The sequence below is a fragment of the Pipistrellus hanaki genome (assembly GCF_964339955.1).
Source record: "Pipistrellus hanaki genome assembly, chromosome: 2".
In the NCBI taxonomy this organism is placed as follows: domain Eukaryota; kingdom Metazoa; phylum Chordata; class Mammalia; order Chiroptera; family Vespertilionidae; genus Pipistrellus; species Pipistrellus hanaki.
In genome coordinates this window covers 69,537,731-69,552,227 of record NC_140504.1, presented here as the reverse complement: position 1 = coordinate 69,552,227, position 14,497 = coordinate 69,537,731, and the positions used below count along the sequence as shown (strand labels likewise).

Sequence of the window (14,497 nt, the reverse complement as noted above, 5' to 3'; positions counted from 1 at the left end):
AGGGTGGCAGAGAAGACAAAGAAAATGTGCAAACTTTATTTAAAAACACCCAGAATCCAAAGTTCAACATACATTTACATACATATAAATGCTCTAAATGATTTGTCAAGGTTTGAAGTAGTGTGAAGTTAATTGAATAGACTCAAGTCACATCAAATTCAAAACAAAGAATGAGGGAAAATGTGGTTTCCCTTAAATAGGGTGCTGATGTAGGTCATCCAAACATTTTATAACCACAAAGGATTTATATTACACCCCACCCAAAAAAAAAAACAAAAAAAAACAAAACCTATAAAAGACTCAGTTATAAAAAGAGCTATTATTGGCAATACATATCCTATATCCCCAGTACTGCATTTGGAACCATAACAATCCTCCCCACCCCCCAAATTAAAATAAAGTAATGTTACTATATTCAAAAAGCTTAAATCTGAATGGGTCAAATACAATAAATGTAATAAATTTAAACAAATTGGGGACTTAACTAATTCAGAGAATAATTTCAGAGAAGTGAATTAATATCAGTAGCAATATCAAATTTGTCACTGATTCTGTCATTTGTTATTAAGGATAATTTTCCTTCTTAGTGACAGGATGTCAAATACCTTCAAGCAAATATGACACATGACAAAATCTAGTATGAAGTTCACATTTGGTTACATTTATGTAGAAATCTGATTTTTTTTTTTTTTTTTTTTTTTTTTTTTTTACCTATACTTGTACCTTTGAATTAATAATGAGGGAGATAAAAAAAAGTTGTTGCTTTCAGTACTCACTTCATAAAATTAATACTAACATTAATTTATTTAACAAATTTCAATTCAAAGTGCTCACCATAGCAGATGTTGAATTTGACACTGGAGAGAAAATAATTAACAAAATAGTTCTGATTTCTGAGGCACAAAAACTATTATCTTTCAAGGGCAATGCTTATAAAAAGGCAGTAGGTACATGAATTTATATATTTATTGGCACTAATTACTTTCATTTTTTTGTGTTTTTAAAAAATATATATTTTATTGCTTTTTTACAGAGAGGAAGAGAGAGGGATAGAGAGTCAGAAACATCGATGAGAGAGAATCATCGATCAGCTGTCTCTTGCACACCCACTACTGGGGATGTGCCTGCAACCAAGGTACATACCCTTGACTAGAATTGAACCCGGGACCCTTCAGTCTGCAGGCCGAAGCACTATCTACTGAACCAAACCAGTTTTGGCTAATTACTTTCATTTTGAACTTACTGACTTACCATAAAGATACATCTTTAAACTTGGAAATAAAGGAATTAACACTGTCCTATGACCTAAAAGTTAATTCAATATATTCTATTAGAGAAAAGATCAGCAAAGTCGTCTTAAAAATAAAGAATGGCTCCCAAAACTTTAGGACAAACTACAACTTGATTACACACATTAACATATCAAGCAGATAAGTTTTCAGAAGAAGGTTATCAGTCTTGGCAGCAAGGCATAAAGAGACAGTTGGAAAAATATTGCTAGTCCCCATCCAAGTATTCTATTTTTTTTATTTTTATTTATTTTTTTACTTATGAGATTGCCGATTTATTACAGAGAATGTGAAGGAATATGCATCAACAGCCAGATGAAGAGTTACAAAGGTCAAGGTCTCAAACAAAGGAGCTTGTGTTCTCCTGGAGCCCAGCTTGGTGGCACATGGTAGTGTTCTGGGCCCCAACTTGGCGGTTCTTTATAAAAGAGGGCAATGAGTTGCCCTTTGGATGTTTGTTTGTTTTTTCTTAATCCAGAGAGAGTATGTGCTTCAACAGTGGATGTTTTCTTAAAACCACAATTAATATCTAATATTAAAAGCCTGTGGTTTAACACTGTGCACACCAAGCACAGTTTTAAATATAATTTGCTTTTGTATAGGGTCTGCTCTCAGAGAAAGATGTGGTCATGCTAATAAAAGTATTATGGTCTCTGTGATAAAAAATATTTGAGTTCTCATGGTAAAATAAGATATTGACATCTGATTTTAAACACCAGTCTCTGTGACTTCAGTGAATGTGAGGCTAACCCTTAAAGCAGTCCGTGATCAGTATGCCAAAGAGATCAGGATTCTAAATCTGAAAACCTGAGAGCTGAATTATGACAAATTTATTAAGATAATAAATGCACTCTATCAAACACATGAACATTAACTAGCTTTCCTGGGCCACAATCCAATTTAATGGTGAATTGCTGATTATACATAACATCATTACCCTAAATTTCTACATTTCCTAATGTTTTAAGTTTCTGGGTGAGAAACAGAACTACAACCATAAGCAATAGGGTGCTATTTTGAGATATACATGCCTAACATAATCCCTACCACCTATATTGTACAAACCTTATTTTAGCTTGTGGGAATTGATAATTTGACAGTCACTGTAACTTGCTAGTTAACATTTTGTAAATTGCCATCTATTGGTGGAAATGAACATGGAACATGGGCAGAGCACTGTGGGAAGGTGATTTTAGAAAACAGACTCTGAAACCAAATACGTTTGCATAGCACGAAGTTTATCTTAGGACCTAATAAAATATCTCAAAAGCATTTAAAAAAACAACTATGTTTAATATCAAGAATTGGAGTTGAAAGCTGAGCACAAGTCTTTTTCATCCCAAATGAAGGCCTCTAAAAGAGTTTTCCTTTTATAAAGACAGTTCTTATTTAATTCTTTAAGACCAGAAACGCTTGGGTGAACTTTTTTTTTTTCTTTCTTTTTTTTTTTTTTTCTGGCTATGGGTCTCAAATTAGATAGCAGAAAGGAAATATATACATGCCTTCTGGGAGGAGAGAGTGTTTTCCTCTTTTCAGAACTTTCTTTAAGGAATCTGTTTGTTTGTTTGTTTTCCCCATTCTTCAAATTTTTCCAAATAATTTTGATTGACCTTTCTCTCTCACTCTCTTCCTCTTCCTCATTACATTTCATCAGTCAAATAATCATGTCTGGAGTTGTCCTCAGAGTCTTTAACTGAAAAGAGGAGGAAGCTGTTGTTTTCGGTGTTCCTTCTATTGCTGTCTTAGTCATGACTGCACCGGGAGAATGCTAACTGAACCAGAAAAAGCAAGTAGCTCTGTCCACAGATTAGCTCTTTCGTGGGGGTGAGGGCTGAGGGAGGGCAGTGTAAAGCACACGGGCTCTAATTAAGTACAGACTCACTGGCTTTCTCCCAGTGATTACCAGGGGGATTTCAGGGGCAGAAGGTTGATGTTATATATATTCTTGGTGCACAGTAGTAAAAGTGGTATTACTAGTAGTACTAACAAATTGTGTATTGATTAAAAGTTCAAACAGTGTTTTCCCATGAATTTTTATCAATGAATAAATCCAGACCATAAAATGTACTTAATTTGGTAGAATGTCTTGTAAGCCAAGAATAATGAGAAACAGGCCTCTCTCTGTGTTCTTATGTAACCTTTCTAGCCCTTCCCCTGTTAATCATTTAATAATCTTTTAATGTGCACCCAAGAACATCATTTTTAAAAGTCTGAAAAATGAGTGAGCCACTAGGACAGAGCCATCATCTGGCCATAGGATAAGACATTTCTCAAGGAGAATAAGAGGTTCTGGACAATGTGCAGAATTCGGGGTCATTCTGGCTCCATCTACTACGTGAGATGTTTACTAGTAACTCCAGTCTTGTCAGTCAGCCAGTCAAAGTTAAAATTAATCGTGGGCAGCTTATCTTCTATTCAGATTAATTAGCTACCGAGTAGCACAATGAAAATTAATTAGGAAAACAAAAGGTAAGATGATTCACAATGCTATCACTGAGAACTTCAGCGTCTCACTGTAGGGACAATAAAGCAAAACCTGTTGCCACGTGTTCAAGATAAACCTTTGTTTATGCTTTGGATTTATTTGCCAGAGGCATTATATCAATGTCAAGGATTCAGTCCTGGTGATCTCCAATTTCTTGTGTGTCTCCTAAAGTCCCCTGGAACTTCAAATAAAATATGTTTGGTTCCTGGTGTTTTTAGGTAGCAATTTACTGAAAACAAAAAACGCATAATTCTCTAATAATAAATGTTTAATAACTATAAAAATATAAAAGTTGAGACTATGTTCACTAAAAATGTTATCCTGCCACATTAATCTTCTATGAAAAATATAATAATATTTCTCCATAATCATTTTAAGACACATCATACCGTAACATTTTCTTCATGGATACCCCATTATTATAATGATGAGTGCAGTGATATATTTAGTTTGTACTTATTCCTTTTCAATACCTGAAAATTGTGTATAGAAATCTCAATTAGATCTGAAACTCTCCCCTAATTCTGTTTGAACACAGCTCGGTTTAACAGACTCTATTACGTTTCCAGGATAATTATGGTTCCCAATATAACTACGCACAGAAAAAGCTGTTGTACGAGGAGCAGCAGCACTAAGCCTGCCTCCCAGCAAGAGTGTTTTAAAGAGCTTCTAGTGTTATTTTCCATAATAAGGCCCACTAGTTGGCAGAACCCCTGGAAGCTATGCAAACAGCAACACATCTGTTCCCTAAGAGGCAAAATGCTGTGTCTCAGCTGCGATGTTTATTGGCTTTACCAGCAACATTGTGAGAGAGCAGAGCCCAGAGCTGCACAGCAGGAATTTTCCTTTAGAGACTTGCTTGTCCTCAGAGGAGAAGCAAAGACAGTGAAACCTCGGACCTTGATTCCTGTTACTTAAGAGAGTAGCGTCCTTTTCAGACTGGCAAAATCAAAGGGTATTTAATACCTTTTTTGCAAGTGAAGTCAAGGCTGTGTAAAAGCTAAAGTCTGCAGCAGGAAAGGAAAATTCTAAAGTCTACTAATTAGCTCCTTTAAACTATGATATCCACAGCCAATTATTTGTTTAAATAAGGGATTTGACCTTGATTTTGAGTGCTTATGAATAAATAAAATGTTTTTGCATTTCATAAGCATACTTGAATTTCATGGCTTGTTTCAAACCAAGGAACAAAGTTCAACCAAGACTTTCATGTGTATATCACTCTTCTGAGATATGGCTTAACCTGAAGGAATAAATAATGAACCTTTACAGTAGAAATGCAAGCTCCTTTAGAAATTAATCACTTCTGCTTTGCAAAAATCACCTCTATACTGAAAACTTTCAAATTTGCATTTACAGACTTACTATGCTCCTGAGCTCCAGGGCTTCATTTCCAGCTACTTACTGAATAATTAGGTATTTTCCCTGCTATTCAAAAGGCAACGGGTTAAAAACCAAAATTCCTTACTCTCCGCCATACAATAACTCTTCCCTTCTTCCCCTCTCCTGCAGTGCCTTTTGTTGTTGTTTTTGAACAGTACATGGTTATTTTAACAACACATCTGGTCATCCAGGCTTATAAAAAGGTCACTGTCCGACATCTCCCCATCTATTCAATCCTATTTGTTGCCTTTATTGCCTGCCCACACAGAACTGCATTTCGTGCCTCCTACATGCCTAGAGATATCTTTTAGATTGCTTTCCACAACCAGTGTCCAACTTTTCAGTCTGTTATGAACACCAGTGAGAAGATTTCTAGTTTTCTACACAAAGGCTCTGTTCCTTTCCATGCAAAGCTCAGAGACTTGAACTCTGTAATCAGGGCTCAACCCCTTCAAACAACCAGCACATGTTGTTAAACAAACATGAATGTAAAAAAATGTATTCCATAATCTACCAGGTGCCCTAAAATATAATGTTTACTAAACGGAAATGTTTTTTTCCCCCTCCTTCTAACACCTATAGTATGTTGGGAAGGTAATCTTTGTTAATATTGTTGCTCCACTTCTTCCTAGATGGGCAATTGCACAAGAGACTTAACTCTTTGTGTCTCAGTTGCCCATCTGTAAAATAGTGACTACAGAGGGGAAGAACTATAGTTACCTATCTGGTTGATGTAAGGATTAAATGAAGCAATATATGCTGGGTTCCTGGTCTGGGATATTTATTGTGAAGTTATTCAATGAAGGTAAGTACAACCTCTTTTCAGTCTCTCCAATTAGTTACACACCTGATTCGGCAATTTTCAGTTTTGAAGGTTCATGCCTGTTATCTCAAAGCAAGGTTTCCTCTGACACAGCTAGTTCCACTATCTCTGATTTCTAAATATCTATCAGGTCCCTTACCTTATTATTATAATTAATTTTGTTATAGTTATTAATACTTGTTATTAACACTTCTTTCACCATATTTGTTATCATAATTTATTAAAGCTTTACTATGACCTAAATCTCATATTCATTCAGTCTTCATAAAGAAGGTATTATGTTATTCCCACTTACAGATGAGAAAACTAAAGTTTGGGGATATATGGGAAGGTGTTAAGTACCTTAGCAGTTCCTAGCTAGTGAGTCATGAAATCAAGTTCAAATCTACATCTACTTGACTCCAAAACCCACAGTGTTAGCCTCCGTGTTAAGGGTCTTGTCACAGGCTACTGCCCTGTCTGGAGTCTGTCTTAGCCTGTTAATTTATTAATACATTTACTTAAAGAATGAATTATGTTTTTATGTAACATATCTTTATATCATCCTCTTATTTAGGACCTTGCCTAGGAGAGATGTTGAATACATATTTATTGGATGAATAAATGTATGAATGAAAGAACAAAGTTAAATTTGTATTGATAGAATAGAAAAATCAGGGGGGATATAAAGGGAAAGGGGGCTTATCAGGGTTTCTGTGTGCATCTTCCTTTCTAAGAAGCATAGACAAAAGTGAAATGGAGGGAAAAAAGAGCTATGAACCATGATGAAGATGATTAAAGAGAGTATAGAGCAGCTGTCAAAGCAAATATCAAGCAACATTAATAACTTTATAGCTCACCATGAGGCTGTCTCAAATATTTCCAAGAAAACAGGATCCTTGCTGTTGCAAGAGTGAGACTCATAATCAAGTGCAGATTCCAATAATTTTTTTTATCAAATACCTTGAGCTGGAGAATTAAAAAAAATAAAAAAATATATTCCAACTAATGGAAAAATACAAGACTCCAGAGGAAAATATTATTGCATTCCTGATATTTCAGTTTGGGGCAGAGTTGATAAGAAATAAGATCTGCAACGTTTGCCACCTGTTATCTAAGTTGTTTGAATAGTCAGATAATATCCCCAAACGTCTGATGCTTATCCAAAAATAACTGTGTTGTGAGACTTACCAGTAAGATACTTCAGCACTCTCCACAGTAGATTTTGCTAGTATTTCAACCTGTCCAGGATGTTTGCAAGATGGTCTACAGGCGTAAAAGTGAAAATTTGAGATCAGATGTTAATTTCAGTTCTAAATATGAAATTGCTTATGTTAAAAAGTTTGTATTTTCTAAGGGCCAATGATTGTTCATATAAGTCTCTTGTGTGTTAGCTACAAATTACATGCATGATTTCTTAACAATAGCATTTAATAAATCAGTTTATTTGCTCATTTACATAGCTTTTCACTGAAATAAGTTGTAGGTTTTGAGTTGTGATATCTGTACATCCCTGTATGCAGATTAACGTGAGCTATCGATACAAAAGAAGCAGAAATGTGGTCTCTTGTCTCATTGAGCTGACATGTACAGTTTATGTGCATTAGGAAGGGGGAGGGCAAATGTTTTTCATTATATATTGATTTAGCGATGTGAAAAAAACACACACAAATATTATCATTGTTTTTTTTCAACCACCTATTTGATTTTGGATAGAAGAGGTAAGAGGATAGCAAAGGAAAAAAAAAGAGGGGTAAATAGCAGAAAAGAACAAAAATGCCAAGCCAACTTGGAGTAAAATGAAAGGTGTGTGGTATAAAGACAACTATAGTATAGTGGCACTGCACGGTGGCTCTGTGACTCTATAAATGGTAGAGCAAGTGGCAGCATGTGTACTTTTAATCTTTGCCTAAGATAATTTATTTATCTGGCTCTTCCTTACCCTTCAAATCTGAACTTAAATATTACCAGTTCTAGGAGACTATCCCTAAATAAACTTTGTAAAAGGATTCACTTGACAACCATCCAGACAAAGCTACCATCATGCAATCAGTAAGTGATCTCAGTCTTTTTCAGCAAAATATTTGTCTTGTGAAGTTTCTAGCCCTGTCTATTGTGTTCAACTCTGTATCCTTTGAGTCTTGCTCATAGTAGGTGCTCACAGTAAGTTTTTCTAGAATGACTAAATGAATGAATGAATGATCAATCTGGTTACTCTTTTCCAAAAGATTATGTTGATATGTATCATTGCTAGAGTTTTTTCTCTTATATATTATTAACTATATACTTACATGTTATGATATATTTATTTATTTATTTATTTATTTATTTATTTAATTGTTAAACCTCACCAGAGAATATTTTTTATTGATTTTTAGGGAGAGTAGAAGAGAGAGTGAAAGACAGAGAGAAACATTGATGTGAAAGAAGAACATCAATTGGTGCGTTCTAAAGGGCCAGGGCTGAGAAGGAGCCTGAAACCAAGGTACCTGCCCTTGACTAGAATCAAACCTGGAACCCTTTGCCCCACAGGTGGACCCTCTCCCCACTGAGCCAAACTGGTGAGGGCATGATATATTTATTTTTAACAACTGCATTTCCAAGGAACTTATTTCCTGAATCTCTTGGAACAGAACCACATATTCATTTCATCTTAAGGAAAGGCTGTCAAGTTTTTATCTAATCTGTCAACATAGCAGAGTTCAATATCAGTTGCACAACTGTCACACACATAGTGATATGATCTTGAGTGTATGATGTGTCATCCATTTGTTGATCTATCCCATAGGCTTTTGCTTTTGTAATGCCCAAATTTACAAAGAAAAATATCATAAGTTTATAGAAGGTAAATTAGCAATATGCTCAGAGAGAGACACTTGGATTAGGTAAAAGAACAATATTTCAGAACTCAACTCTAAAATCAAAGTTTTGATATTCATCACTTAATAATGGATAAATAAAGTTGTTACTTGGTTATTTTTCCTGCAAGGACCTGTATTAAAAGACTGATGCTATTACTCAGAGAGTTTCTGATATTGTCAAGCTTAGGATTCAGACATTTTGTAGGAAAATAAAAATTTCAAAGTAAACCAACGAGTTAAGGTAAACCAGGGCTTGTTCTCACTTGGCTGGTATTTCAGAATGTATATAAAAACTAAAATGGTAAACTGGACCTTCTAGCATAGGTAAACCTTTTTCTTATCCCAATGGCATTTCTTTAAATTTACTTAAAAAAAAGGAAAAAAATAATGTGGTAGGGAATGGCTAACTAAATGTTTATTCAACTTTTAAAATATTTGGCTTGTAAAGTTTCTAAACCTCTTTATTAAGTTTGTAATAAAATGTTAAAATGCTAATTCCTATATCCTAACTCTTTCTAAAAACAGATTCATGCTATTGACAGAAATCCTATTTATGACTTTATTTAGAATTATGAAGTTCAGACCTTTGAAATGTCAGCAGTGGCCTCTAAAGCATAAAAAAAGTAAAACAAAAACAAAAAACAAACAAACAAACAAAAAAAAAACTCAATTGTTTGGAGAACAAAAATGTAAGAACATTTCTGTTACTAAGAATATAAACAAGTGAATAAATATGCATTAATTGCTCTTCATATTTTTAGGAGGAGAAGAAGAATGTTTTATATTTTATTACTTAGCTGTGGAATAAAGTAAACAAAAGTATAGATCAGAAAAAAAGTACAGTTTACATTTTTAGAATGGTTTATTTCTGAATATATATCTATCTCATGAACACTATTTATGGTATATTCTAGGTAGCTGGATTAGTTGAAAGAAATAAATGGTTTTGCAAACAGTACTTTATATCATAGAGCTTCAATGAAATTATCCTAAAAACAGTGTTTTATGCATAAACTTGAGAAAACCCAGATATATAATGATATCTTATTATGTCTCTATTAGAGAAAATTATGCCTGTTCCAAATGCCTCCAATACTTTGTTTAGTCTCAGAATAAAATAAGAATTTAGGAAGTATCTAAGCTGGTATTTGAAAGAAAAGAAATTCCTTCTTACAACTTCTATAATATCAATGAGAACTTTCTAACTGTTGTCATTAGTAATCATAGAGACCAATGTTCCCTTTGTCTTATTATATGTTCTCCTTAAAATAACAGAAGATACAACATTAACTTTTGTGGATCATATTTGAATTACATCTTTCCAGATACCAAAAATTTGGGGGATTTATTTTGTAAATCAATTAGAGCTGCATGAAAATCCTATTCCTTCTGTTCAAGTGGTGAAGGACGCCTAAAGCGACAGAATGTAGGGATTATTAGATATGCTTTTCTAAGGAGGAAATAGTCAGACAAAAATGGCCTGCCTGGAGTTACAGTTTATAGATTGGAAAAAGGCACAGACAATTAAAAGATGGAGCTACTTAGGGCAAATTACTTGCAATCAAGCTGCAGCTAAATGAGCTTCTTGATGAGGAAGCCAAATTTATGTTGTCTCAAACCAGGGAGAAACATTAAAGAAGTTGAAAGGTGAGCAAAATGTTAGTACAATTGGATCCAGATAGGTTTATAAGAGAAGTTATGGAGGCAATTTAAACAATGCCTTCTGAAATGGGCACACATATACACACACATGCACACACAGCAAACAAACTCAGAATCATACACAAAACACCTCAAAATAGAAGATTGTGTGATTACATACACGTTTATCTTTCATTTACATTTTATGTAGATGCCCTTTCTCATCATAAAAGCCCTGTGGCTTAAAAACTCAATCATAGAATATAATCATTTTCTCCCTCAATCTGCAATTTACTATAGACATTTTATTTGAAAATGATGTATTGTTTAAACACTAAACAACTGTGTTTTCACTTCGTTTCTCCCTGCCCTAAATTATCCCTTGGCAGCTCTTTGAGTTGATTCTGAAAGAATGTATTTGATAATGAATTCAGAACATACACGAAGCACAAAAGCTGTATGAAAACTTCAAATGTGAAGTATCATTTTTTTTCTTTGCCACTCAATATATAGTTTTGCATTCAGGGCTGCATGCATCAATTTCACTGAAGGCAGGGTATTGTCTACACATATCTGTCTGAATGGAATGACTTTCATGATATTGTAATTTTGAAAAGGCATCAAGCTAGGCTATCCTTCATCCCACTTCTGTTGCACTGGAATGTTAGGCATAACAAGGTAGACAAAAGAAAGGTATAATGCAGATCCTTATTGGCAGTCAGCAAGTACAAGTATATATAAAAAGTGATAATTTTCTGCTGACATTTTTCCTTATCTTGATTCCGTTATCCTTTCATGCATTAAGCTTGGCATGAACAGAATCTGAAAAAAAATTAATAGCCTTTGTTCTAAATAGACAAAAAAAAAAGCTTTCTCCTTCAAATGATCCCTTTAGAAAGCAAAAACTCTGTAATATTTAAGAATTAAAAAGGACAATATAAAAAACACCTACATTTACAGCACCAAATTAAAAACGTGATTCTGCTGCTAACATGGTTTTCTTATCATTAAAATGCAACATTGCAACATTTTCAGCTGTTTCCTGGCCAGGTCTACCACTGAAAATAGTCCAAGAAAATGCCCAAATGCCCAAATGCCCACAATGGTGGTGAAGAGGTCTTTCTCCATCTGATATTATCCAGTTACATGTCCCATCTAACAAAATGTAAAGGAACTATATAGAGAACGCTCTATAGAACTCTGGGGAAAAGTGAGGCCATGAAAATATATGTGTATCTTTTTTGTTTCTTTCCAGTAAATTATAAAATATAAGATGTTTTAAGCACTTCTGGAAGATGTCTCATTACATTGAACATTGGCCAAAGGAACATTTGATAACTAAAACCATACCACCTGAAAGTGATGAGATTTCCAAATCCTCTCCAAATTAGCCTTTGAGGGAAATTTTAAAGAAAATGGGCAAATAAATATGTAGGAAAAAGTTCATTGTTAACTCTTAACTGAGTGATAAAAATGATCCCATGAGTGACTTTTGTCTTGATTACATCTTTAAATGTAAGCCTTATGAGGCAAATTTGTTTGCAAAGAGTAGTGAGAATACCTGGCCACATATTTCTCAAATTTGGGGCAGCTAAATAACCAAGTAGGTGACAGGTGATTCAATTTTATAAAATTGAGATCAATAAAATAAGTTACATTTGGAGAGAAAAATTAGGAATGTGGTTTTGATCATATTAAAGTTTGAGAAACCTTTAGATGTTTAAATATTAATGAATTGGAAGTTCAAAATAATGTCTGGAGTCCTGGGAAATTAAGATTTTTTAACTGAGAGCTTGATGGTATAGAAAAGGTACTCAGAGCCATGAGAGCTAATTGTGATCATTTAAAAGATGAGTATGGATGGAAAGATAAAGTTTAAGGATAAAATTCCAAAGAACTCCAAATTTGGAGAATGGGAAGAGGAGGAGGGGCCAGAAAAATAAATGAAGAGAAAAAATTAAATAAATAAGTAGATACATACATACATACATACATACATACATACATACATAAAGAGAAGAGATGAAGGAAGTAAATGGGTTACTAGAAGAATGTGGAGTCTTAGCAGCTAAGTGGAGAAAGAAAAAAAAGGAAGGAAGGAAGGAAGGAAGGAAGGAAGGAAGGAAGGAAGGAAGGGAGGGAGGGAGGGAGGGAGGGAGGGAGGGAGGGAGGGAGGGAGGGAAGGAAGGAAGGGAGGGAGGAAGGAAGGGAGGGAGGGAAGGAAGAGAAAGTGGTCCTGGCAGGATGGCTTAAGTTGATTGGAGTGTCATCCTGTACACCAAAAGGGATTTTAAGTTCAATTTCTGATCAGGTACATACTTAGGTTTGAGGTTTAATCCCCAGTTGGGACATTTGAGGAAGGCAACCAATCAATGTTTCTCTTCACATTAATGTCTCTCTCTCTCTTCTTCTCCCTCCCTTCTTCTCAAGTCAATAAAAAAGACAGAGAATGTAAGGTGACTGCCAAACTGGGTCAAACGCTGAAGACTGAAACTTTTCTTTAGACCATTTTATATACTTGTAAGTACTTCCAGATAGCAGAATTATTTCATTATAGCAGAAAGAATAGAGCAATGTGTACTTTTTTTTTTTTATTATGAGACTATTATTCATGCATGTTTGGAAAATTAGAAAAATACACAGAAATAAAAAGAAAATGATCACTTAGAATGTCTCCAAACAGAACACTCTTTAATCTCAATGCATTTTATGCTGATATAATTGAATATTCAAACAGTGAATCCTTTTTTTCCCTATTTTGAAATGCAAAAATAAAAAAAGAATTGTTTGAGGGAAATTACTTTATATTTAAATACATCTTCTTACTTGATTTTAATCCTTACATATTGAGAATGTTTTACAAGAAAAGAAACCACCTCTTTCTTAAAAGAAGTTATATAATTCATGAGAAAGTTGTAATAAAAAGTGAAAGAAAAGAGCAAAAACAGATATTGAAAAATGTTTTTAAAAGAAAAAGGTTGAATTTGAAAGAAAAACAGTTGTTTAGATATGATGTTTCTTAAAAATGTATTTAGAGTAATATAAAGAATATAATAAAGCAGCCAGTGCATTAGTATATAGGTGGAAAATGAGAAAATGCATTCTGAATTTTATTTAAAAAAATTATCTGTCTTAAAAATGAAGATGGAAGCTGAATGCTTGTTTGCATTTACATTATGTTCTTGCTACTTATTTTATTTTGCCTAGCTCTGAAAGGATGATATTAAAGTCATCTCTCTGAGATTACCCTCCAAAGTATTCGTTGATTTCTTAAGTGAAGTTTTATAACTTAATTACACTTACTCCAGGTTAATATTTTTGGGAAAAGGGAAAGAACTTTTAAACACATTAATTATATTTAATAAGATACTTTCAACGTGAACAATGTTTCATGGTCCATAATAATTAAAGGTTGTGAGTAAATGTATTTGTGCTCCAACTAAAATAAGTGAATTTACTTCAAGCTCCTCTCTCAACCCATGGGATTTTGATATTCTCAGAATTATCCAAGCCTTGTAGCCATTACATTAAAAGTAAAATAAGGAATTATTTTATGACTTCAAAGAGTTGACACAACTCTCATCATTTTAGAGGTAATTGCTTTATTTTTGTTCTGAAAATTTCCTTTGGATTTGATATTATTATGTTACCCAAAGCAGATATGTGAATTATAAATTAAAACTAACTCTATTTTAAATATATTTTAGAATATTCAAACCTATACCTCTTTGTTGCTGGGTTGATGCTCAACAGCTGAACCACACCCAGCTGGGCCTAATTTTTTGTTTAAAAGAGAAGTGTATATAGTTTGGGGATTAAAAGTATGGCTGCCATGTGGGAGGCTGCCAGTAGGTGGCAATATAACTTACAAGGACATTTGGAAAAAGCTGTGTAGAGAATTACATCTCTAAAAGAAAAGCAATGTGTTCTTGGTCAAAGAACCAAAACAAAAGTTAATATTTTTTGTTTATTTGTTTGAAGATCTTCCTAGGATATAATAGACTAAAATTTGTGAGTAGATAAAGCTGAAAATTCT

The 14,497-nt window shown here is 33.8% G+C and overlaps 1 long non-coding RNA gene across 1 annotated transcript in view; it reads right to left on the bottom strand.

Moving 5' to 3' along the window:
• Positions 1–263: 263 nt before the first annotated feature.
• Positions 264–14,497, bottom strand: part of LOC311618287 — a 1,465,663-nt gene continuing 1,451,429 nt past the window's right edge. The window contains exon 3 of the long non-coding RNA XR_014794287.1: positions 264–299. This is a non-coding gene — a long non-coding RNA (uncharacterized lncRNA). The remainder of the gene's footprint in view (positions 300–14,497) is intronic.